General features: G+C 45.1%; 1 long non-coding RNA gene across 1 annotated transcript; it reads left to right on the forward strand.

Moving 5' to 3' along the window:
• Nucleotides 1–17,163: 17,163 nt before the first annotated feature.
• LOC144819589 (uncharacterized) lies at nt 17,164–17,976 on the forward strand. Its single transcript, XR_013607472.1, has 3 exons — nt 17,164–17,227; nt 17,392–17,465; nt 17,935–17,976. It is a non-coding gene; the product is annotated as an uncharacterized LOC144819589 (long non-coding RNA).
• Nucleotides 17,977–25,804: the final 7,828 nt, after the last annotated feature.

Genomic DNA, 25,804 nt, shown 5'->3' on the forward strand with positions numbered 1-25,804 from the left:
AAGGGATGACGAGATCTTTGGAAGGGTGGATGAATGACCAAATGAAGCTCTGAGATGTGGAGGGGGCAGAAATGATACCTCTGGGAGGGTCTTATGGGGCAGAGGAAGGCAAACTGTTCAGCAGATTGGGGTAATATGGGGAGATGTGTAAGAATGAGCAAAGAAAAATGGAGCCAAGATTGGGGGTGAGGATGGGGGCCTGGTCCAATAAGAAGGCAGGCTCATCATGATGGTTAATGTGGGTTCTGGAGTGAGGACCAGAATGTGGTTAATGTTGGTTACGGAGCGGCATCCATAAAGTGGTTAATGTGAGTTTCAAATCAAGTACCACAAGGACTCAAGACGTGTCGAAGGTTGTGTGCAGTTCAGAAGTGTAGGCGGGCTAGTTAGAACCTTGCAGTTGCTCACTTGACAGGGTAGATTGTGAGGCTCAGTCGAAGTGCTAGATATTCTGCTTGACAGTTGTAAATAAACCTGCCTTTTGCACTCAAAGCAAGTGAAGTGATATGATCATTTCCTTCCAATCCGGGCCCGAGTACTGGCAGTTGAGCACGCTCTGCGCTAAGGGGGTCTGGGAGGAAGGGGTGGAATGACGCTGTGACATGGCAGCCATAGGACCCATGTAGCCTCAGTAAAATACAGCAGCCAGCAAATTTTCTGTTGTGGCCACTGCTGAGTAGAATCTCACAGCCCACCCTGGAAAATATGGTTGGGGGTTAGTGTGGGTAATTTGTTGTTCAAGCGTTGTTGTCTATTGCTGTCACAATGAGCAAAGAACAATGGAGCTAAGATTTGGTACAAGGACGAGGTTCTACTCCATTGAGGCGCCAGGCTCAACAAGATGGTTAATATGGGTTCTAATGCGAGTACCGCATGGTAGTTATTGTGGGCTCTGTTGCAAGGACCACAAAGTGGTTTATGTGGGTTCGGGTGCAAGGACCGCAAGGACCATTGGAATTTCAAAAGCTGTGTGCAGTTCAGAAGCGTTTGGAGGGGGTGTTGGGCTTGGCAATTACTTTGGGGAGGCGGGCTGTTTAGAACCTTGTGGAGCCCAGTTGACAGGGCTGATTGTATTGTGTGGCTCAGTCAAAGGGCTAGGTACTCTGCTTCCCATTTGTGAAGAAAACAGCCTTTTGCACTTGAAGCAAGCGGAGTTGTGTGATAATGTCCTCCCAACGCCAGGGGTGATTTAATGTGGTATGCAAGCTATGAAGAACATGAACCAATGATGACTTAGTAGTTTTGTTGCAGCTTGTTGTGGAAGGCCATGGAGGCAACGCATTGTCAGAAACGAAGCTAGAGAAAGCCCTTGCCTTGGTTTTGGTGGTCATTCGAGAAAAAGCTAGGATGTATAACTGCGTTCAAAATACTTCTGTCATGGTAGTAATAATGAACAGAAGAAAGGCATTGCTACCCAGGTTTACACTCAGCTTTCTGATCATTATGCTGGAAGGATTCCCCATATTGGCTGGGCAGACATCTGAGTACCATCACTTGGGGTAATCGTTGGCTGAAAAATAGCATCCAATGTTCACATTAATTAATTCGAGGGAATTATCACATTTTCTCTGATCAATGCTGTAGGAAATATGATTATAAAGCTACACGAGAGAGAGACAGAGAAAGAGAGAGAGAGTTTAAGAGAGAGAGAGAGAGGAATATAGATTTGACATGAGCTGCAACTGATCTCCCAGTAAGTCAAAACAATCTGACACCTAAAGGTTTCTATGAGGAACACTTGACTCACCCTTGGAAGCTTGGTATAACAGGGAAGGTTCTCCGCAGAGAATACATATAGTGCATGGCCAAACAGACACCAAAATAAATAATTACACTGGAAAATAAAACCCTTAAACTTTGGAAAATAACTTTCCCTACCATGCTCCAATGAACCATGGGTCAATCAGGTATTAAAGTGGGTGATACCAACCATGTTGTGTTCCTATATGCTGGCGACATGTTAGTGCACCTCCAAGACCTTCTGCGTCTGCACGTGGAACCAATTGAGAATGTCCGGTGGCCTCTGTAGTATCTACTCAAATTGACTGAAGCTGCACGCTTTTCCTTTAGATGAGATGGCGAGCAGGGATCACACTTTGCTCTTTATTCTGGGCCTGAATGGCATGCTCAGGAAATAAAATACTTGGGCTTCTCTGGTGCATTAGCTTGAGGAAACATTAGACTTAAATATGAGACATGGGATGATTGACCTGCGCAATTCTATGGTGTTCTGGTCTAAACAGCCAATTGCTTTAAAGTGCCACATAGCTCTTATTTAAATGGTAATCTTGCCCAGTTGGCTGTACATTCTACAAGGGACAATGAGCATGGGACTGGTGAAGCAATATATAGAGCTTCATTCCTTGATGTCATCTTCACTATGTGCTTGTTCATGTGAAGCACTGAAGCATATGTACCCTGCATTATGCTGACATTCTTTTTCTTGGCAAACAATTGTAAAGTGTGGTGAACTGGCTGTATGAGGCCCTAAACGTGAAAAACTGTTTTTGCTGGAACTTATGGGTCTTCTTAACTGCAATATCTGTTCTTTCCCCCAAAAGATGCGGACAGGGACCTTGAATGCTTGGCAGATATCATGAAATGAGTATAGAGTTGCTATTATGAAAAGGTGATTAGAGAAACCCCTTGTCACCCAGCTGCCTGGCTATAGAGATTTCCTCACTTTTGTGTCCTGCATGAAGATGGGTCCTCAGCTCAACAATGGAGAGACCACCATATTAGAGAATGCCCTTTGAGTATAAGGATTGGATCCTGAATATCAACTGGGGAATCTCGTTATACCTTAATGTTGTAGCCATAACATCGAGGACATAAATATATACAGGTATGTACAGGTTTTCTACACCTAACTCCAAATGAATGAAGCTTGACGATATATTTATATATCTTCACGTACAAAGATGTGGAGCTAAGAATAATAAATCTATACTTGTCTATATGCACTTACCTTTCGATATTTAAGACCTTGGTATTTTGCCTACGATATTAAGGTGTAAAGATAGTCCCTACTGGATATCCCAGCCCTGTCATACATACAAGAAATTAATTTTTATGCACGCATACACCCATGCACTCTAATGTATACACACATAGGCATATACAACACAGGGGTATCACATAAATTCACACATGTGCACACAAACACACACACAATCATGTATGCCATGTTGTGAAGAATTGATTTGTGGCTGATGTTGCAGATCAGCTATTCAACAGTGCAGAATCCGCAAGCCCAAGAAGGTGCAGATCGTGGCTGCTAATCCATAGGTCAAATGCATAGGGCCTGATTACGACTTTGAAGGTGTGGCACCGGGTCTGCCCTGCGGCCACACTGCCAAAGCTGTGGTCAGACTACCCACCAGATTACGCGTTTACTCCTGTCTGGCGGCTTTTTTTAATATGCCCCAGGCGATGCCCTGAAAATGGGCACCACAATAAGAACGTCAAAACAGTTCCTACACGCATGGACTGAAAAATCCATGCAGTGCAGGAGCTAGGTTGCATGCACACAAGGGGTGAACATGTTGTGCCTCCCTGTGTACATCCACATGCAGAGGAAGTACTTTGTTTCCTATCCGCCATGGTGTTCATGGAGGTGAAACCTCCATGACACCACTGGCGGAGAAGAACTTGTAATATGCTTGGTGGGACCACGGCAGTCCCGCTAAGCATATTGCGGCCTCCTGACTGCCGCAACACCGCCAGGGACAGACGGGTTCCTGGCGGTGGGGCTGTGGCAGTCTGACCACCTGATTCGTAATATGGTGGTTGGGAGACTCCTGCACCCTCATGGGTCTGCCAGTCCCTGGACCGCCTGACTCGTAATTGGGCCCATAATGTGGACCCAATGTTCAATATTCATTGGGGGGTGGAGTTAAATGAATGAGCCACTATGGGCAGGTGTTGAGTCTATATATTGAAAATCGGATGCAGGAAGCATCTGTCATGCTACTTGTGTTTTGGGACGAGTCATAAAAACTAGCCCTAAAATTACTATGCACTGCTATCCGATCACATTTCTGACCACAAAATGGCCGTTCCAATGTACACACACTTTTCTGTGACTGGTTGATATACACATGGTGTAACATCATATTGCGCCACGGAAAGCTGCAGTGTAGCAGACCTGTGAAGGTCTGTTATGCATGCAATTACTTCAAATAACATTCGAAGAAAACACAGATGTCATAGTGGGAAAAAAGGGACATTGAGACATTTGGAAAGAGGATTGAAGGGACTGAGGAAATGAGACACAGGAAAAGTGGCCCTATGGAATAATCAGTGTGAGTGGAAAAAAGAGGGAAAGAAAAAAACATGCCAAGAATTCTTTAGAGTGAGTAAACCATTCTAAATGCTTACAAATAGTAAAGGTTGATAGCAACAGCTTTAAGCCTAATTATTTTATATGTTGTGTCCAGCAAGGCTCTATTTGGGCACCCACACTCTTTAATTTTTACATTAAGCCCCCTCTCTGAAATTTGCCAGGATACAGGTGTTTATAGCCAACAACATGCGGCTGACACCCAAATTTACCTCAAAACATCCTCAGTTCTCGACATCCTCACTCTTCGTTCTGTCCTTCTCAATATTCAGTTGTGGACATCTCAGAACTTTCTCACCCACAAAAAAACTGAATTTATCTTGTTCTCTCCCAAGTTCAAAAAGTTGTTTAACCTGGATCAGGTAAGCAATTTCAACAGCCATGACTTTTCCCCATCACTCTCTCCCACTGCTTTTTAACTTGGGATTACCCTGGACTCATTTATATCCATGATCCCATCAACAAACTCTCCTAAGTGGCTAACTTCTACCTATGCAACCTGAAGAAGATGACGGTGCTCATTTCATCATCTGTTCGAAAACGGGCAGCCCATGTGCTGATTCTCTCAAGACTGGATGCTGACTACGCTGCACTTTCAGGCCTCCATCAAACAGCTCTCCTACCTTTGAAACATGCCCTGCATACTGCAGCCAGACTTATCAACCAATACATCTGACCATATCACTACTATCTTTGCTGAGCAGCGTTGGCTCCCTACTGAGGCTAGAAGAAAGCTCAACCTGGACTGTTAGGCCCTCAAAGCTGTCCATGTCAACTCCCTGCTCTACCTCTTCAACCTACACAAACAGTCGGGCTTTTTCAGAACTCGAGAAGTGAAAATAGCCATCTTCTCAAACCACCATGTTTTAAAACTGCTTACTCTAAATATCAATCCGTTTCAAGAGCAGCTTTCCTTCCTTCTTTGAAACTCTCGCTGGTGGACTTAAGAACGAAACCCACACGGATGTCTTCTAAATGCATCTAAAAACACATTTATTTAGACTGCACCTGTATCGTTAAGACAGTGATTTTGATACACTTCTTCTGCAACCAACCTTGCTCCCCACTTTCCACTCCCACTTAGCTCCTCTTTCTTTCCATTTCTTTATCTCACTCATTCTATATTCCCCACTCTTACTCGTTCTCCTTTCACTCTCCCTACTCATATTGCTATCTGACTGATCTATGCCCCTAGCCCTCCACTTTTTGCATTTCCTCCTGACTTTTACTCCTCCTTGCCCCTCCATTTCCTGCACAGCCCCCCTCTGGGCTCTCTGTTCTTCCCCCTTGACCGGCTTCACTTTCCTCTCTTCTCTGCTTCCCTTCAGTTCTCTCTTGACCTCTCACACTCTGTCCTGCCCTTGCCCCTTCCCTATACTTTCAGTTAACGCTTCCTTTGTTCTTTCTCCAACTCCCACTCTCTCTGCCTTGTTTCCCCTCTTCTCCTGCGCTTACCCCCCTCTTCACCCTATTCCCATCACTCGTGTTCTGTAATCAAGCTCCTTCGCTCTTTCCCTCTACTATCCTCTCACATCGCTCTCCTCCTCATCGCCCACTCCACTCCCACTCCTTCTTTGCCCCCCCCCCCATTGTCTCCCACTCTGTACTTACTTCGAGCCTCACTGCCCACGTGTCTGGTTCCCTCCCTTAAAGCGCTATGATGCATCTATTACAAGTTTTATGATCGGTACAATAACCACTTAATTCACGTAACTTACTGTATTACTTTTGCATCACTGCTCGGCGCTATATAGAACGGGTAACTAAATACATATAAAATAATAAACTGGGGAGAGGTAAACAAGAGGAAATAACAGAGGGTGGGAATAGCTACAGGAGGGAGATTGGAAAGGATGTGGATGAGCAAATGGTACATCAAATGAGGAGGGTGACACGGGTAGAGGTGGGGGGGGGGGGGGGGGGGCGGTCCAGTGAATCAAACAGATACTTAAAACTGGAAGACGCTAAATAAAATTGGAAATAATACAACGATCTTTAAAGCAAAGAACTGGGTTAAATGAATGCAGTGTATCTTCCAAAAACATGTTTCCGAATTGGGTATGTACTTATCGGGGAATATATTTCACCATCTACTTTGAGAAGTAATTGACAAACGCTTCCCCTCTGAATCTGGGGAGCTGGGGCCTTAATGTACAGAAGCCCGAGTGGTTTATTCCTGGCACTGCCTCTTAGCTTGTTATCCTGAGTGATAGGTACATGTTCACAAATAGAGCAGAACTCTCACTCTATGACAGAGGGACATTAATTGAGTGCCATTAATTGGGTGACAGTGACATCTGTTATTGCAGCGCGTAGAAATAACAGAACTGCGTTTTGAAGCACTTTTTAAAAACACTTTATTGTTTGTTTACCAAAACAATGCCATTTATTTCACCTTGTGATTGGCTTTAGCTTCTGGGATTCTTTTTTTTTATTTACTGCCTAATTCTATCACTCTTTAGAAATTCAGTGCATGCCACTTCTGAACATTTTACATGTTAATGTGTCCTAAAATGCATCATACAGGTAATAAAGCATGATAAAATGCAACACCTGATAAAAGAATTCCAACGTTCGTTAAAATATGGCATAAGTAGTTTAAAGTACTTTCAAATGACGCTAACAAAAAAGAAAGCACTTACGCGTTCCTCGCAGCAGACACACCTGTTCTCTTCAGGCAGATTCCTTCGCTGCTGCGCAGCTATGCAGAGTTGTGAAGAGAGAGCGCGCGGCCTCCCACTCTCTGTGCGCACAGCCGAGCACAGTGACCTATTTAATACACCGCCACCTACACAGTGAGCTCAGCGTCGCTTCCACCAGCAGACGAGCGTCAGCAACACCACACCGAGAGCCGGTGACTGTAATGGAATGAAGCACCCGTGAAAAATATTGTTAATCAGAGGACAGCAAGCATATTTATTTAAAAAAAAAAAATCTCACCTTTTTTTTGCCTGGAGTGTATGCCGTATCGTCTGACGTGTTTTATTTTCTTCGCCAGGAAGTGCGCTGTCGCTGTGTTGATTGTATAGTAGCCCAAGCGTGAACCTGACGGTCTGTCGTAATCAGTCGAGTTAAATCTCATGATTAAGAAGACTGATCACTGTTATCGTGTTAGATAATTCAACAAAGAAGCAGGCTGCTATTGTTCACGTGATTTACGGTACTTGGCCCAAAGTAGGGGTATTTGGTTGCTTTTTGGCACTTTCAAAACATCCTGTTTCCTGTCACATTTTTATAACAAGCATTAGCAATACAATAGGTCTTGCATTTGTGAGAGTTCAAGCTATTGGCGTTGTAAATTAGTGTGTTTTGGTTTGGAGTGTAGTGGATGTATGAAGATAGACGCAGCTGCGTCACTGCCTAGAGGACTTGGAGTGGGGGAGTTACCTATGGGACCAGAGAAGCAGCTGCAGCACTGTCCAGAGAACTTAGAATGAGGAATTACCACTGAGACCAGAGAAGCAGCTAGTAGCACTGTCTAGAGGATTTAGAGTGGGGGAATTACCGATAAGGCCAGAGAAGCAGCAAGCAGCACTGTCTGGAGGTCTTAGAATGAGGAATTATCACTGGAAACAGAGAAACAGCTGCCGCACTGCCTAGAGGAGTTAGACTAGGGGAGTTACTGACGGGAGCAGAGAAGCAGCCAGCAGCGCTGTCTAGAAAACTAAAAATGAGGAATTATTTGGTCGGGCGTGGCCTAGAACACAGGTAGGACGTGCTCCTGCATAGGTCTCAGCTGGAGCTGAAATCCTGTTGTTAGTCAATCCTGCCAAAATATCATTAAGTAACAGGCGGCCCTCACTGGTGACCAACTCTGGAGTGGCCAGTGCAGACAGAGGAGACCTCCAGGGGTGTGAACGCTGCGACAGAGGGTGGACAAGCTAACTCAACATGCCAGCACCCAAGAGGGTGGAACTGCGGCCCTGACCGCCCACTGCGATGAACTGGCCGCAGCTTCGGGCGAATGGAGGACCAACTAATTGCAACTGGACTGTGCCCTGATCCACCCGTATCCACAAAGCTGATCGCGAGACCCTGCTGAGGACGGCAGACGGGTCTCGGCAGCCTGCCTGCACTCTCCCTTTCACTCCTGGGCTGCGCAGGCGAGAGGGGATGCCTGGCCGCGGGAGCCCCCTGGAGGCATTGGGGCAGAGACACGGGAGGCCGGGGCCTCTGAAGCTGAAGCGACCTCCATGCGGACCCAGGGAGGCACTTCTCGACAAGAAGAAGGCCCTGTGTCGGGATTCCAGATCGTCTCTGAAGGATTCGGAGTGGGGAGGCGGCCGGCGAGAGACAGTCAAGCCGTGTGGAGGGAGTCCCTCCTCCCTCGGCCTACGTGCCAGTGGGCTCACACTCAGTGACCAGACGCCACTGGAGTAACGAACCTTGAGGGGGCCCCCCTGCAGGGTAAGTGAAGGCCCCCCCCCGGACTTAATCTAGAGCTCCCCAGCAGAAGTGCGGTGCTGACGGGGTCCCCTGGAGGGTGAGGGCCCCCCGCTCTGCGGGGGCTGCAGGGGCCTGTGTTACGCCCCTACCAGATGCCCTACGAAAGGGACGACGTTACCAGAGGAGAAGAGTCCTTCACCCCGGTTCCATCTGTGAGTGTCTCACCTTCCCCCGGTCGTTGTGCACGTGAGAGGGAACGCGCGGGGACAATCAGGATGGGGTAGTGGCTTGCCTGTAGCAGGAGGTGGAGGGGAGCTGGTCGGGAAGGCACCATTGGCTGCAGGAGGAGCCCCTCCCTTGGCACAACGGACTTCGAGAAGGACAGATGACAGAAGGGGGCACAGGGGGCCTGGTATAACTACAACATACATCACACAGATTATCTGGATCCCCCCTCTCGATGCTGTGGCACATAACACAGCCTCGAGCCTTGAAGGTTGTGTGGGCCTAAAAAAAAGAGGTGTGTCTGCGAATACCATTGAGAGGACTGACGGTGGTTCGAGTGGCCTTAGGCAAGAGCTCATATGGTGGGCTACCCCTCCCCCATGTCAGCCATCAGGGCCTGTGCGCTGAAGATAGTTGTTCTCCTTCCCTCTCTCTCACACCCGCCAGGGCAAAGAGGCTGGGGCCTTTTATGTACACAGCCACTGGTCCCATCATTCGTAATAAGTGCCTGGAGGAACCAAAGAAGGGGCAGTGCCAGGCCCTGGAACCACCGCCTAGGAAAACATAGAGAAACCAGGTATAAGAACCGCCATGCGCCCGGTTGCCACATGGGATTCAGTGCACCAGCACTGGGAAACCTCAATGGAGGGACCGGGAATCTTGACAGAGTCCTATATGCCCATATGATAATCTCGTCCCCAAAACACCCCTGGCACAGGCAGACATAGACCTGATCGCAAAACCACAAATGAGCTCACTGCACGCTGCAGCCCCTGATCACTGCCTAAGATGACCAAAGATAAAAATCCAAAACCTCTCAGGCAGGGAAAAATGAACAAATACATCAAAGTGGTGACCTCGCAGGAACCTGCGCAGCCCTTACCTGACACAGCTACCCAATTCATGCTATACAGTCTTCCAGAAAAGCGCTGGAAAACAGGATTGGGGCATTACGCTCGGAAGTTACACTGCTCCGACAAGATCTCAGCAATGAGGCTGAGCGAGTGACAGAGACGGACAATCGAGTCTCAAAAGTCAAAGGTACAGACCTGCAAAAGGAGGTAATGGAACTCTGCAGCTCGAACAGTGAACTGCAATGGCGTATTGATGATGCTGAAAACAGGGCCGAAGGGACAACTTACGGTTTGCGGGATTTCCGGAGGGAGTGGAGAGACCCAATCTACCTATGTTCTTAACAACTGGCTGAAATCTATTATCTTACCTGAACACTTCTAAACCTGCTTTGTAATTGAACCAGCACACAGAGTGCTGAGCACAAAGCCGCCTCCTGGAGCAACACCAAGACCGATCATAGTGAATTTCCTTAATTTTCTTGACTGGGATATGATCCTATGTGAAGCGTGCTGCCTGGGAGAAGTCAGACATGAAAACTGCTAGAATTCCCGGACTACAGTTGAGATATACAACACCAGAGGAGGACCTTTGATTCTGTAAAAGCAAAACTTTGAACATTGAAGAAACAATACATGCTTCTTTTCCCAGCAAAATTGAAAGTTATATACAAGGGAAAAGCACAGTTTTTTCAGTCAACGGAGGACGCATGGGCCTGGATCAAGGGGAGACCTATCCTGCGTCCCTCCAGGGAACAGATCCGAAATGGAAGATCGTCCCGGTCCACTGGATTCACACCTGCAGACAAGACACGTAACACTAGAAGGAACAAGCTTAGACTGAGAAGAACATGCTAGGAAACTCCATACCCACTAAGAGGGACTAATCAAGGGTCCAGGGACCCAGCGACTGGGGGGGTGCACACTGAAACTGTGGATGATGAGGTGACGGACAGGTCCAGCCAATGGGAATCACATGCAGATTAAGAGGGACTGAGAGACTCCCCTGGAGATGAGAGCACAAACCCTTTGGTCACCGAGGTAGTAGCATTGGAGGGGCGAATAGAGACTGGCCAATCTCTGCCAGAGAGAGACATGTCAGATCCCAACAGCCCAAATGTTTGAATCTGGCATTGCTACACTGGCCAGGGGCCGGCAAACAGTAAAACAGCATTACAGAAGCTCCCAAAAGCTCACAGCCAGCCCTCTGGCAGCAGCATTGAAAATAGTGGTGTGGTCAATTAAGTACCTGTTTTGACACTTCATCAGCTCACATGTAGTGGGAATTTGTAGGGTTTGTTTACACATGCAGGGGGTGGGCGACAGACCTCTCCTTCTTTTCCTACGCACAATTGCTTTATTGGCATGGGTTCAGGTGTAGTGAGAAGGCATAGAGGGAGTGGGGTGGGGGGGCGAAGGGATTGTTACTGCTGTTGTTAACGTTGATCACACTAGGTCAGAGGAAACAACACCCAAAAACTTGGGGATCCCTATCTAGATCCTGGCAAAGCCTTAAATTCCCTATGTACTTACATTTTGCCCCCATAGAGAATGGACCTGTTCAGTCTCATCTTTGAACGTTAATGGTCTAAGAGACAGGATTAAGCGGGGGCTGGTCACCCAATATATAAAGCGCCTGCAGATAGACGTAGTGCTACTCCAGGAAGCACACCTTCAGGGCACTCAGTGCAACTTCCTGGGGGGGGGGAAAGTACGTAGTGCTGGCACATGCCGGCTATGCATCCGGGTCCAGAGGGGACGCAATCTTGATAAAATAAATCACCCTCTTTTGAAGTAACCCGTAAATTGGTTGATCCGGACGGTAGATTTGTAGGCATAAGGAACAATTAATGGACGGAATGCTGGACAATGCAAACATTCACCCCTAGTCACAAAGATCTTGGTTAAATCGATCATTCCTTTGCTCACTGCACCACCCCAGTTTCGACCCAGCCATATGCAAATCAATCTTGACCCTGTTCCTTGTGGGAACAGTCCAGCCCGAACTGCCAAGCCAGGTCCTTCCTGGACCAGAAACAAGCATCCTGAGACCGGTGTCATGGCATCACACTTCTTCAGCCAGGCTAGCTTGAATCCAGTGATGTAGTGAGCACGGGACCCACGTCTGGACATACCCTTCCCACTTAGGGCAACATATGCAAAAGAAACAATTAATTGACGGAATGCTGGACAATGCAAACAATCACCGCCAATCATAAGGATTTGGGTTAAATCCATCATTCGTTTGCTCACCACACCACCCCAGTTTGGACCCAGCCATATGCAAATCAGTCTTGACCCTGTTCCTTGTGGGAACAGTCCAGCCTGAACTGCCAAGGTAGGTCCTCCCTGGACTGGAAACAAGCATCCTAGGACCGGTTACAGGGCATCACCCTTCATCAGCCAGGCTAGCTTGAATTCAGTGGTGTAGTAAGCACAGGACCCATGTCTGGGCATACCCTTCCCACTTAGGGCGACATATGCAAAATAAACAATTAATGGATGGAATGCTGGATTTGTAGGTGTGACAGGCACCTGGAGTAGATGTAGGATCACAATTATTTGCGTCTATGCACCCCCCAGACTGCAACCACCGTACTCCTCAAAGTGGCAGACATACTCCTAGAGACCCGCACATCCTTCCACGTGCTAGGGCGAGATTACAATTACTGAATGTGTGCAGCAGCAGACCTGTCAGGAAATCACAAATGAATGACGGGTATCACACCACTGGCTCGCTTCGCTGACACACTTGGGCATACAGATACATGGAGGTCCCAACATCCACACACTAAACAATACTCATACTTGTCTGGGACACACAATGTATACTTAAGGCTAGACTATGTCTTTGTCCCCTCATGCGAACTGGGGGAGAATGGTCAGTTATACTACCTTGCTAGAGGGCTGTCAGACTACTCACCTCTGTGGGTACAGCTGGGGGCATAGACCCTAGACTCACAGCCAATGTGAAAATTGAACGCCTGGGACCTACACAATTGTGGGATCATACATGGTCTCCGGACAGGCACTGACATTTTCTTCAAGGAAAATAAGGGTACTGTAGACTCCAGGGTTATATTGTGGGAGGCGTACAAAACTGTACTGGGAGACAGGGCATTCAACTGGATTGCATGGGAAAAGAAAAAGCAGAGAGAGAAAATAGAGCAGATGGAACATCAGATAATCACACTATACGGTCAGGTAGTAGTCAGGCTCGACCCGCTGATCTCCTGACAACTGGAAGCCCTTAGATTAGAATGCCGTGAATTGGCCCAGGAAGAGGCAAGGCGACAGAGATCGGCCACATTACATCGTCTCTATAAGGTAGGAGACAAAGCTGGAAAATTGCTGGCCTGGTTTAGTAAAAAGGAAGTTAAGGCTAAATGAGTGGGTTCAATTGTAGATGATCAGTGAGCGACTCTCTCCACAGATGAGCAAATAGTGTCTGCATTTGCCAAATGCTATGAAGAATTTTATGACACAAGAACATTTAACAATACAACTGCCATTGACAAATATCTTAAAAACATACAGGTTACCAAAATAGAGGAGGGTGACATGAAAACACTAAACGGAGACTTGACACTTGAGAAGTGGGAGAGGCTGTGGCCTCGTTGAGACCAGGTAGAACCCTGGGACCAAACGGATTACCGCCGAGCTCTATACAAATTGTACAGATCTATTGAGCCCCCACCTCCTGGGTCTCTTTCAAGACACATATGAGGAGGGCATTCTTCCAGCAGAGATTCGGGCCGCCACTATCGTGACTATCCACATGAAGGGCAAACCCAGAGATAGATGTGACTATATTAGTCATGGACAATCTAAAAACATTTGGTTTTTCCGATGAAGACTTCCTTACTATGATGGACCAAATTACGGGTGGCAACAAAACTAACACCATCAGCACACCCAGCACCAACACTGACTGGCTAAAACTAGTGAACTTAAAAAAGAAAGCTAAAAGAATGGAATCACACGCGTTCTTTATGGGTGAGTATTTAAAAGCAGGTGCGATCCCCATAGGACTTAGGGTCAGAAATATACCAGCACTATTTGTAGAAGTTCGTAGTTTCTTAGAGCGTTGGTCCCTTATAGCGAATCGCTGTTCACGCGATTGGATGCTCCTCATTATAAATACAGTCAAAGATATGTTGGTGACATTGGAGAAGGAAATCTACGAACTAGAGCAAAAACTAAAAGCAAACCCATCTCTTGAAGAAGCAAAGAAAACCCTACAAGAAATAAACGAAGAAATAGAGGAATTTGATACATACCTCACAAAGAAGAAGATGGACAAACTAAGAAAAGATGTCCGATGGTTTGCACAGGAAAAAATCTACCCGTACCTGAAACAAGATTTTTATAGCCAACAACAAGATGACACAGCTGAAGGAAGTAGATCATATGATCAAACCTATCATAACCCTAAATTCAACAAGAGAGTTAGATTTCAAACTTTTTCCAATACCAACTCCTCAGATTCAGAACAAGAAGGACTCATGACAGAAGAAGATTACGACTATGGCTTCACTAATCCCAACCAAAGAGGAAACTTCTCAGGAAGATCAAACCGAGGTTTGCGACAACCTTTTTTAGTGAGAGGCAGAGGACGAGGAAGACCGCGCTACCCGGCAGCGAATCAAAATCAGTACCAACAACCAAACCAATACCAACAGCCGAACCCTCCACATCCTCAGCCATATGTCCAAACGAGACGACAACAATATTGGAGACAATAAAAAACCGAAACACATCCATACCAATATTTAATCTCTCTTCACACAAGCTGTCATCAGAAGAAGTGAAAATATTAAGCAAAGGTTTGTCATATGTTCCTAGCACTGGAGCGAACAGATTTCAAATCCATCAAGACATTTTCTCCTTCTTTAGGAAGATCAGATTAAAGAGGTTTTTTGAAAACAGAGCAACAAGAGAAGAAGAGGAAAATCTCTCAGGTTGCCACCCCCCTTCAACTTTCACCCCCACTCTGGACATGCTAGGACCGGAAGTGGCAATTTTTGAAAAAAGTGTGCTGCATGAACTGGAAAGAGTTCTGAAATTTATTCCACTGCCCCATTCAAACTTGGAGAAAGAGGAAAGATCAGCTCTACAAACGCTCCAAAAGAATAAAGAAATCACAATAAAACCAAGTGACAAAGCAGGAGGGATTGTGATCATGGACACAAGCCACTATGCAGACAGAATAAACCAAATGCTAGGAGTAGAAGAACACTACAGAAGAGCTAGTAGACGATCCCTCACTGACCTAGCAGAAGAGATAAAAATGCTAGTATCAAATGCTTTTGAAGAAGGGTTCATTTGCCAAAAAGAAATGGACTACCTGATTAACACCTATCCAGTGGTCCCTGCTATCTATGGTGTCCCGAAGACACATAAGAACATTCAGGATCCACCCCTGAGACCCATAGTAGCCTCAATAAATTCAAGCACGGAACCACTCTCAAAGTATCTGGACACCTTCTTATGCCCCTTAACCACCACGTATGCTTCGTACATCAAGGATACAGGGCATATGATTAAAGTTCTTGAAAACTCTCCATTCAATAATGTTACACAATTACTAGTGACTTGTGACATAGAATCACTATATACAAACATTCCTCAAGACAAAGCGATGGAATCTGTTGCAGCACTCTTAGCAAGAACTCCAGGATCCAGACCTGACACCTTTATTTTACAATGCCTGAGAATGGTCGTACAAAATAACTTTTTTGAATTCGGAGATGAGGTATACCATCAGATAAAAGGTGTTAGTATGGGGGCCTCTTGTGCCCCCAGTATAGCGAACATCTACATGGGGGAATTTGAACGTAAAAACATCTACAATGAAATTGCGCCGTTTTTTGAAAACATCAGCAGATGGCACAGATTTATAGATGATGTGTTTTTTATCTGGTCGGGGACAGAAGATCTTTTAAAGGAATTCATGGAATGGCTGAACTTAGCCGATAAAAATCTGAAATTCACCCACAATTTTTCCCCAGACCAAGTGGAATTCCTGGACATTTGGGTGCGACATACAGATGGCAAACTGACAGTCGATCTATACCGTAAACCCACTGCCAAAAACACCATCCTTGAACATGGCAGCTATCACCCTAACTGCCAAAAAGATTCCATTCCGTTTGGCGAGTTCTTGCGAATAAAAAGAAACTGCACATCTATAAAAGATTTCATGATTCATGCCAACCAACTCACGGAACGTCTACTAGCAAGAGGATACCCCAAACGTCTTGTACGTAGCTCTATGAAAAGAGCAAAATATTATAACAGAGATGCCCTACTAAACCCAACTCCAAAACCTCAAGACCAGAAATTGGTCTGTGTTCTGAATCATTCCACTATTAACAACAAAATAAGGAAGGTCATCTACAACAATTGGAAGATACTGAACACAAATGATCAGGAAAGCAGATTAAGTAAACCTATCCTGGCATTTAGAAGAAATCAAAATCTCCGCGACAAACTGGTACACAGTAGGTGGAAAGGCCAAATAAAAGACAAACAGCAGACCATGGATGGAAACCCTCTGCCAAAGGGCAATCACAGATGTGGTAACTGCCACGCATGTGACCAAGTAATTCCCGGCGAGAAATGGACCTATGGACAAAAACAAGGAAATCTAAAGGAAATGACAAATTGCAGAACTAAAAATGTCATATATCTTATTATATGCCCATGTGACATAGGATATATAGGGGAAACATCACGAGAGTTCCGCATCAGACTCTCGGAACACAAATCTGCAATTAGAACTCAAAAAATCAATGCCCCAATGGTGTCCCACTTTGTCCAGTATGATCACAATGAAAAAGACCTACGATGGCAAATTTTAGAGCGTGTTCATGCCCCTCCTGGCAAAGACCCATCGATTTATCGCAAAAAACGCGAAACCTTCTGGATACATCATCTGGATACAGTTCGCTTTGGGCACAACGAAGAAATCTCGTGGATAGTCACACTATAAAAAATATGGCCACATCTGTAACTAACACCCCTGCCATCCATATATGTTCTCTCAGCTATTTCCATCTAGCTCCGCCACATGAGATGCTTGCAAAGTCTTACATATGATACCCTGTGTCAAACATTATGTAAATCGTGGTATAATCCGCCACAATTTGGTACCTTACTGTATAATTCTCCCAAGTTCAGTCGTCGTACATATTCTCTCTCCACTATAAGATGGCTGCCAGTGAGCATACTATCTGACCTTTAGTCCTACCACTATGTTTCGCCAAACAACACAGCATTAGTCTTATCTTAGTGTTTATGATTCTCCACCTGGCTCTAGTTGCGATATTATATTTAAATCGCCACACATGCCTGTTCCAGCCTCACAGCGGAACTTTTTCCACAGAACCCCCGGTCGTGGCAGTAGCTCGTTTAGAAGAAGGTAAGAACCGCTCCCCCAGCTCTAGCCTGTTACTGCTGTTGCAAGTATCTCGTCATTCTTAACTGCACCACCGGCGAATTTCAAATCACCCTCTCTGACGGCACATAAAGCCTTGCTTAAACAGCCCGTGCATATTTCTGACCGACATGTCTTTTTAACTTCAGACACGGTCATCCACCTATTGAAGAACTGAACCCTTGGAAGCGCTGCATGCAAGAAACACAACGTTACTAATCAGGTACGACAATCTGCCCGTAAGCCCCATTTAGCATGTCACAAAAGTGTTTCACTTATTTAACAAGCTATAGCTTAAAATGATGAGACAATGCTTGAATGTGAAGCTGTTATTTCTTTAACGAGCGCTCAGCTTCTGTCCTTTTCTGAAAGTGTCATTTTTCATCAAACGCTGCACTTACTCGAAAAGCTACAGCCATATCTCTATGCTAATGCAACAATGTTTCACTGCGTAGCGGAGTCAGCTATAAATAACGCTCAGCCTCCGATGTAGAAAGTCAGCTACAATGTTTCACTGGGTAGCGGAGCCAGCTATAAACAACGCTTAGCTTCCAATGTAGAAAACTAGCTAAATATCACAAGCATTTTCTATCGTTTAGTCTTTCCACACTAGAGTAGTTTAAATGAATTAAGATCAACATGGTGTGCTTCAAAATCTCTTTCTTTATATATTTGACTACCTTATTATACAGATCATGGCGCCCTAAACGAAGCTCCCTAAGGTTTTACTGACAATACATCGTGTACTTCCTAACAGGTAATGCAATCACAATTTAGTATAATTTCACGTTAAGCACGGTTCCAGCCCATTGTTCACCTACATTTTTTGCATCTGTACAGAAACTACCTCACTGCCCTGAGAAAACGCCCCGGGTGGCTCCAAAAAATTAAGGAAATCTTGAGGCATGGGCCTCTCATTCTGAGGTAATTGACAAATAATTAAACCAGCATTATTAATATAACACCCTTTGGCCCATAAAACTACAGAAACTCTCTGTACCTTAACTTTCAGCACACACTCCAAAAAAGTCCAGCAAGAATCGTAAACATTTATATATGCAGCCTCTTCAAAACATAGGTAACCCCTATACTTATATATATATATATTTCTCAAATAAGGGTAACAGCGCACTACCACAGACCCTAAAAGCACTGCATGCTTTAGGCATTTTGCCAATCACTCTAGGTGCTTTAGACCTAGTGGGTTCATCGTTTCTGATTTCTTCTCTTTCTTCTATCCTCTTATTATGTGGACTAACCTTGTTCTTAGGTCTACCTAACCATACTTAGCAAGAGTGTTAGCTAGCTATGAGTTTTCAGCAAACTCCTAAAATATGTAAAGCATATGTGTGTATTTACATGATGCCAAAAACTAAGATGTAAAAATGTAAAAAGTAAAAGAGTTCATGATACTTATATATTTTTCCTATTTTCTGTTTTTTCAGAATTTTGTATGTTGCCCTCATATTTTAAAGATTTTGTGTCACTTGCCTGTTAGTCTTTTGTCTTTGGCCCTGAGGAAGGTGGCTTTCCACCGAAACGTACGTCGGCCCAACACCCCTGTCTTGGATACGCTTTGGTCAAGTACATCATAACCAACAGAACCACTCCATCTAGGTTCCTATACGTACCCTCTCAAATACACCTTAGAGCTACCATTTATGTTAGTCAATGTCTTGTATAATTTTGTTTAGCTGTATTTGTTAGGTATGTTCATTATTATATTTTGATATTGTGTGACAAATATGTGTTTCTGTGTCTCTGATCAATAGGATCAATTGCTACTAGAGGGCATTTTTGGTATGATAGGACTATCACCAAATGTATGTAAAATGTTGATTTGTGAAATGATAATGCAATGTATTTTTTATATATGAGCCTTTAAAAAAATTTTTTATTATAAAAAAATGACAAAATAGTCTAATAAAATTTTTTCCATGTTTGAATAACATTTCAAAGATCTTTTTTTGGCATCTTTTGACTAAACATTTAGGATATATTCAATGTTGAAAGAAATATAGGCCCTCCAAGAGGTTCTGTCTCCTTGTTGCGTGACTCATATCACCCCCATCTCTTTGTTGAGTACAGAGGTTAAAATTCTCGCGACAATCCTGGCCACGTGATTCCTATGTCTCATAACGACCCTTGTCCATTGCGACCAATCCGGGTTTATGCCCGGCTTGGCAACCAGATGGAACCTCTGCAGAGCACACAACTGGATGATGGCACTTTACAAACCACAATACCCTGCATGTTTGCCTGTCTTTAGAGGCAGAGAAAGAATTTGATGCGGTGCATTGGCCTTTTTTAGACTACGTTCTAATCAAATTCGGATGCAGCCCGAATTTGAGGAAATGGGTGTCTTTATTGTATACCTCACCTAGAGCAGCAGTATGAGTCAATGGTAGAATCTCCCATACATTCCAGATATCCCAGGGACTTTGGCAGGGATGCCCTTTATCTCCACTACTATTCGCACTTGTGATTCAACCCCTAGCGTGTGCGATTAAACAGCACCCGGGGGTGAGGGGCTTCAGGGATACACCTGACGATCAAATGGAAGAAAAAGTATCACTGTATGCAGATGATATTCTCCTGTTTGTAACAAAACCAGACACAACAATCCCCACAGTGTTACAAATAATAGAGTAATTTGTCCGGTTCTTGGGCTATAAGGTCAACCGGCACAAGTCAATACTATACTGCCCAAATCAATATCCGAATGGCCACCACTGCCTAGAGATCTCCATATTGCTGCAGACGGATTCAAATACCTTGGGGTCTTTCTTACAGCTCATGCAGTGGTCTGTCGCAGCCACAACATCCTGTGGGTATTATCGAAATTCAAACAGGATGTGAACAGATGGAAATAAGTACCTCTCCCCATAATGGAACAGGGAGCCATGTTTAAAATGGTTTCCCTGCCCCAATTCCTATATGCACTCCGTAACACATACCACCTTCCCCTAGAACGATATTCAGGGAATTAGACTTTGAACTTTGAGCACTTCTGTGGTTGAAGGGCCACCCAAGGATTGCCTTAAGGACGCTACAACACAAGTCATACAACAGGGGATTAGCGCTTCCGGACATTGAAGCATACTACTGGGCGGCCCACCTAACCCCCATAAGCGACTGGATATAGGTAACATGGGATCCTCCCACATATAGACTAGAAAGGGAGACTCTGACACCGAGCACATCGCTATACTACCTGTATGGAGGGAAAAGGGGTGTTAGGCTGCTACCAGCAACACAAGTCACTGTGGAGGTATGGGAAAGGACCACTAGGACACTGGGGTGGGCCCACTAGATAACCAGGGCCACAACGCTGTAGAAGGGAAATTGGTTTAGAGAGGTGGGTGGGGTCCAGGGATTTGAAGCATGGGACATGCTCGGGTTCTCTAAGGTGGGAGATATCACTGCAAGGGGCGAGTTCAAATTCGTCTCTACCCTCTGAACTGAATTTAAACTACATAACTCCCAATTCCTCAAATATGCTCAACTACGCTATGCAAGGGAAGCGGAGGGAGTAAGGGAAACAGAGTTAGCGGAGTATGCACCACTTGAGGGGAGACTAGTGCAGGAAGAACTCACGACTAAGGCAGGATCACTCACCGATAAGACCATAAATAATAATATGCCTGACACCCTGGGTAATCAAAGGAAACGTAAGAGGGAGACCTGGGGGAGATAGAAGAGATAGATTGGGAAGCGGCTCCGATGCACCGCTTGAGAAGTTGCAATCAAAATCAGACTGCGTATCATCTATTTTAAAATACTTCATAGGGCTTATAATGACAGCGTTTCACTACACAAAATGGGCCAGGGCGAGTCCCCCCAGTGTCTGCACTGTCAAGCCGCTGCAGGAAACTTCCTACACAGAATATGGGAGTGTCCCTAAATCCAGGTGTACTGGGTAACCCTGGCGGAGACCTCAGCTCCGCCCGCGGAGTTTTCCGGAGATTTGCCTTCACGTTCCGCAGAGAATGCAGAGAAGGCAAATCTTCACACTCTCCACAGCGGAGCGGAGTTGGCCAGCCCGCACCTCCACCCCACTATTAAGAAGTAAGTTAACAGTAATTACAAATAAACGTAAGACCACTTACCTCTTTACTGCGGTGTCCCCGGGCTGCTCTCCTCCTCTTCCTCGCCGTACCCGTAATGATTGAGAAAACTGCAAATGCTATACTATATATACCCTATAATATTACAAGCCTGGGGTGTGACTTCGACATCAGTATTAGAAATAAGCAGCAATATGAATGATAGCTGCTGGTAGTACGAGGAGGAGACTCACTATCCCTACCTTACCTAGGATACCGTATTCACTCTCTTGTACAGTGACTGCATAATATACACTGGGACCAGAGTACCAGCTAGCAGCACTGTCTAGAAGACATAGAGTGGGGGAATTACCGATAAGGCAAGAGAAGCAGCAAGCAGCACTGTCTGGAGGTCTTATAATGAGGAATTAATACTGGGAACAGAGAAACAGCTGCCACACTACCTAGAGGACTTACAATGTGGGAGAACTGATGAGACCAGAGAAGCAGCTGCAAAACTGTCTAGAGGACTTAGAACAAGAAATTACTGATCAGACCAGAGAAGCAGCTAACAGCACTGTCTCGAGGACTTTGAATGAGGAATTACCACTGGGACCCGAGAAGCAGCTAGTAACACTGCTTAGGAGACTTAGAATGAGGAGTTACCAACGTGACCAGAGAAACAGCTAGCAGCACTCCCTAGAGGACTAAAAATGCAGAATCACCACTGGGAACACAAACACAGCTACAGCACTGCATAGAGGACTTAGAATGAGGAATTACTGATGAGATCAGAGAAGCAGCTAGCAGTACTGCCTAGAGGACTAAGAATGGGGAATTACCACAGGGAACAAACACACAGCTCAGCACTGCCTATAAGACTTAAATGCAGGAATTATCGACCGGACCAGAGAAGCTGCTGTAGCACTGTGTAGAGGACTTAGAATGAGGAATTACCCATGAGACCAGAGAAGGAGCTAGCAGCACTGTCTTGAGGACTTAGTATCAGGAATTATCGAAGGGGAAAGAGTAGCAGCTAGCAGAACTGTGTGGAAGACTTAGAATGAGGATTTAATAACGGGAACAGAGTTGCAGCTAGCAGCACTGTCTGGAAGACTTAGAATGATGAATAACCGATGGAACCAGAGTAGCAACTAACAGCACTATCTAGAGGACTTTGAATGATGAATTACCATTGGGACCAGAGAAGCAGCTAGCAGCACTGCAAAGAGCTCTTAGAATGAGGAATTACTGATGGGACCAGAGAAGAAGGTAGCAGCACTACCTAGGGGACTAAAAATGAGGAATTACCACTGTGACCTGAGACACAGCTGCAACACTGCCTGGAGGATTTAAACTGTGGGAGTTACTGATCGGATAAAAGAAGCAGCTGCAACACAGTCGAGATGACTTAGAATGAGGAATTACCGATGAGACCAGAGAAGCATCTAGCAAAACTGTCTAGAGGACTTAGAATGAGGAATTAGCCACAGGACCAGAGATGCAGCTAGCAGCACTGCCTAGAGGACTAATAATGAGGAATTACCATTGAGAACAGAGACAGAGCAGTAGCACTGCCTATAGGACTTAAACTGTGGGAATTACAGACAGCAACAGAGAAGCAGCTGCAGCACTGTGGAGAGGACTTAGAATGAGGAATTACTCATGAGACCAGAGAAGGAGCTAGCAGCACCGTCTTGAGGACTCAGTATGAGGAAATATTGATGGGGCAAGAGTAGCATCAGGCAGAACTGTCTGGAAAACCTAGAATGAGGATTTAATGACGGACCAGAGTTGCAGCTAGTAGCACTGTCTGAAAGACTTAGAATGAGGAATTAACGACAGGACGAGAGTAGCAGCAAACAGCACTGTCTAGAGGACCTTGAATGTGGGACCAGAGAATCAGGTAGAAACACTGCCTACAGGACTTGGAATGAGGAGTTACCAAGGGGACCAAAGAAGCCGCTAGCAGCACTCTCTAGAGGACTACGAATGAGGAATTACCACTGTGACCAGAGACACAGCTTTAGCACTGCCTAGATGACTTAAAATGAGGAATTACTGATGGGACCAGAGAAGCAGGTAGCAGCACTGTCTAGAGGACTTAGAATGAGGAATTACTGACTGGACCAGATAAGCATTTGCAGCACTGACTATAGGACTTAAAATGTGGGAATTACCGACAGGACCAGAGAAGCAACTGCAGCACTGTCAGGAGGGGTTAGAATGAGTAATTACGGATGAGACCAGAGAAGCAGCTAGAAGCACTGCCTAGGCTGCAAAGAATGAGGAATTACCACTGTGACCTGAGACACACTGCAACACTGCCCGGAGGATTTAGAATGTGGGAGTTACTGATGGGACAAAAGAAGCAGCTGCAACACTCTCTTGAGGACTTAGAATGAGGAATTAACCAATGTGACCAGAGAAGCAGCTTGCAGCACTGTCTAGAGGACTTAGAAGGGGGAATTAGCGATGGGACTAGAGAAGCAGTCAGCAGCACGGTCCAGAGGACTACGAATGAGGAATTACCACTGAGAACAGAGACACAACTGCAGCACTGCCCATGGGACTTAAAATGTGGGAATTACCGACGGGACCAGAGTAGCAGTTGCAGCACTGTGTAGAGGACTTAGAATGAGGAATTACCCATGAGACCAGAGAAGCAGCTAGCAGCACTGCCTAGAGGACTTAGATTGAAGAATTAATGAAGGAGCAAGCGTAGCAACTAGAAGCACTGCCTGGAAGACTTACAATGAGGAATTACCGATGTGACCAGAGTAGCAGGTAGCAACACTGTCTAGAGGACTTAGACCGAGGAATTAACACTGGGACCAGAGACACAGCTGCAGCACTGCCTAGAGGACTTAGAATGAGCAATTACAGACGAGACCAGAGAAACAGATAGCAGCACTGTATAGATGACTAAGAATAATGAATTACCACTGGGAACAGAGACACAGCTGCAGCACCACCCAGAGGACTTAGAATGAGGAATTACCACTGGGACCAGAGAAGCAGAAGCAGCACTTTCTACAAGACTTAGAATGAGGAATTACCAGTGAGACCAGAGAAGCAGGTAGCAACACTGTCTAGAGGACTTACAATGAGGGATTGTTGACAGGACCAGGGAAGCAGCTAGCAGCACTATCTAGAAGACTTAAAATAAGGAATTACTGATCAGACCAAAGAAGCAGCTGCAGCACTGAATTGAGGACTTAAAATGTAGGAATTACTGACAGGACCAGAGAAGCAGCTGCAGCACTGGCTAGAGGGCTTAGAATGAGACTTCCCTACGAGGAAATCAGTAGACAATCTGTGTGAGAAAACCCAATTATAACGGACTTGTACAGTCATACATATAATTGTCCTTGCTGTCCTTGTGTTTTCAGGTCTCTCACAGGGCAGCGCATGCGCTGCCTCTACGAGGCATCAAGTAATTATTAGGTCTCGCATAGGGTGGCGCATGCTCTACGAGGCATCAAGTAATTAGTATTACTAGTGAAACTCCACCCATTGCATTTGTCTTTGTTTTGTTGTTTGCCATTGGTGGAATTTGGCATTGCTGTTCTTATCTTGCTTATTGTTGGCTAGTGGTCCGATATGTCACTTCCGTTTCTGGAGGAAGCAGCATGGACCAACTACAGTTAACTTACACTGCTGGCTGTTATCTTTTTAATTAGGGACTATTTTTTTTCTTTACTGCTCGCATTTCCACATCTGGCAGCTTCCTGCCCTCACCCCACACTGTTTACTTATTTATATTTAATATGCAGAAGATCTCGGTTTATTTCAGTCAGTCAGTCAAAAGTACTTTATTCGGTTCATAGCAAAAACCATAAAAGTATACAAACATCAAGAGTCAGGCCAAAATAAAATACAACATTAAATACAACAATACAAGCAGTACATTAACATGTTAAAAATCATCCTTTAGCGACATTCCAAAACGATTTCACTATTTACAGCTAGTCCACTTAATTTTTTTCCTTAGTCTCATAGCTACAGTCAGAAAATTTTCTACATTGAAAATTTCCCAAGTATTAGACAGGAGCTGAAGGTACACAAGGGCCGGTTTGACTTGTCTAAACCCTTTATCTTTAATTAAAGGTCGAATGAACTTTTTTCTAATTAAATTAAAATATTTACAGAAAAACATAAAGTGCGTAGTGTCCATAATGGAGAATCCGTCACAGGGGCAGATCTCCAAGTCTGTCGTCTTGGTCCAACCTGGACGTTCAGTAAGAAGGAGGTGGAATTTATTCAACCTGAACTTGGTCAACAGGAATCTATGATTGGCATTATTGACCATTCTCAGATAAAGCTCTATCTCGCTGGAATTTATCAATAGCTGGTGAGCCCTTACAGTTGGTTTGGTCAATTCTTTATCTTCTCTGTCCAGTCCCTTGCTGAGCATGTATGTATTTTTTACCCATTTCACATCCCCCTTGACTAGATTAGTTGGCTGATCAAACAGCTCTGGGCGTTCTAGTGTAACCGCTAATTTTTTGACATA

Source organism: Lissotriton helveticus, chromosome 2_1 (genome assembly GCF_964261635.1).
Source record: "Lissotriton helveticus chromosome 2_1, aLisHel1.1, whole genome shotgun sequence".
In the NCBI taxonomy this organism is placed as follows: Eukaryota; Metazoa; Chordata; class Amphibia; order Caudata; family Salamandridae; genus Lissotriton; species Lissotriton helveticus.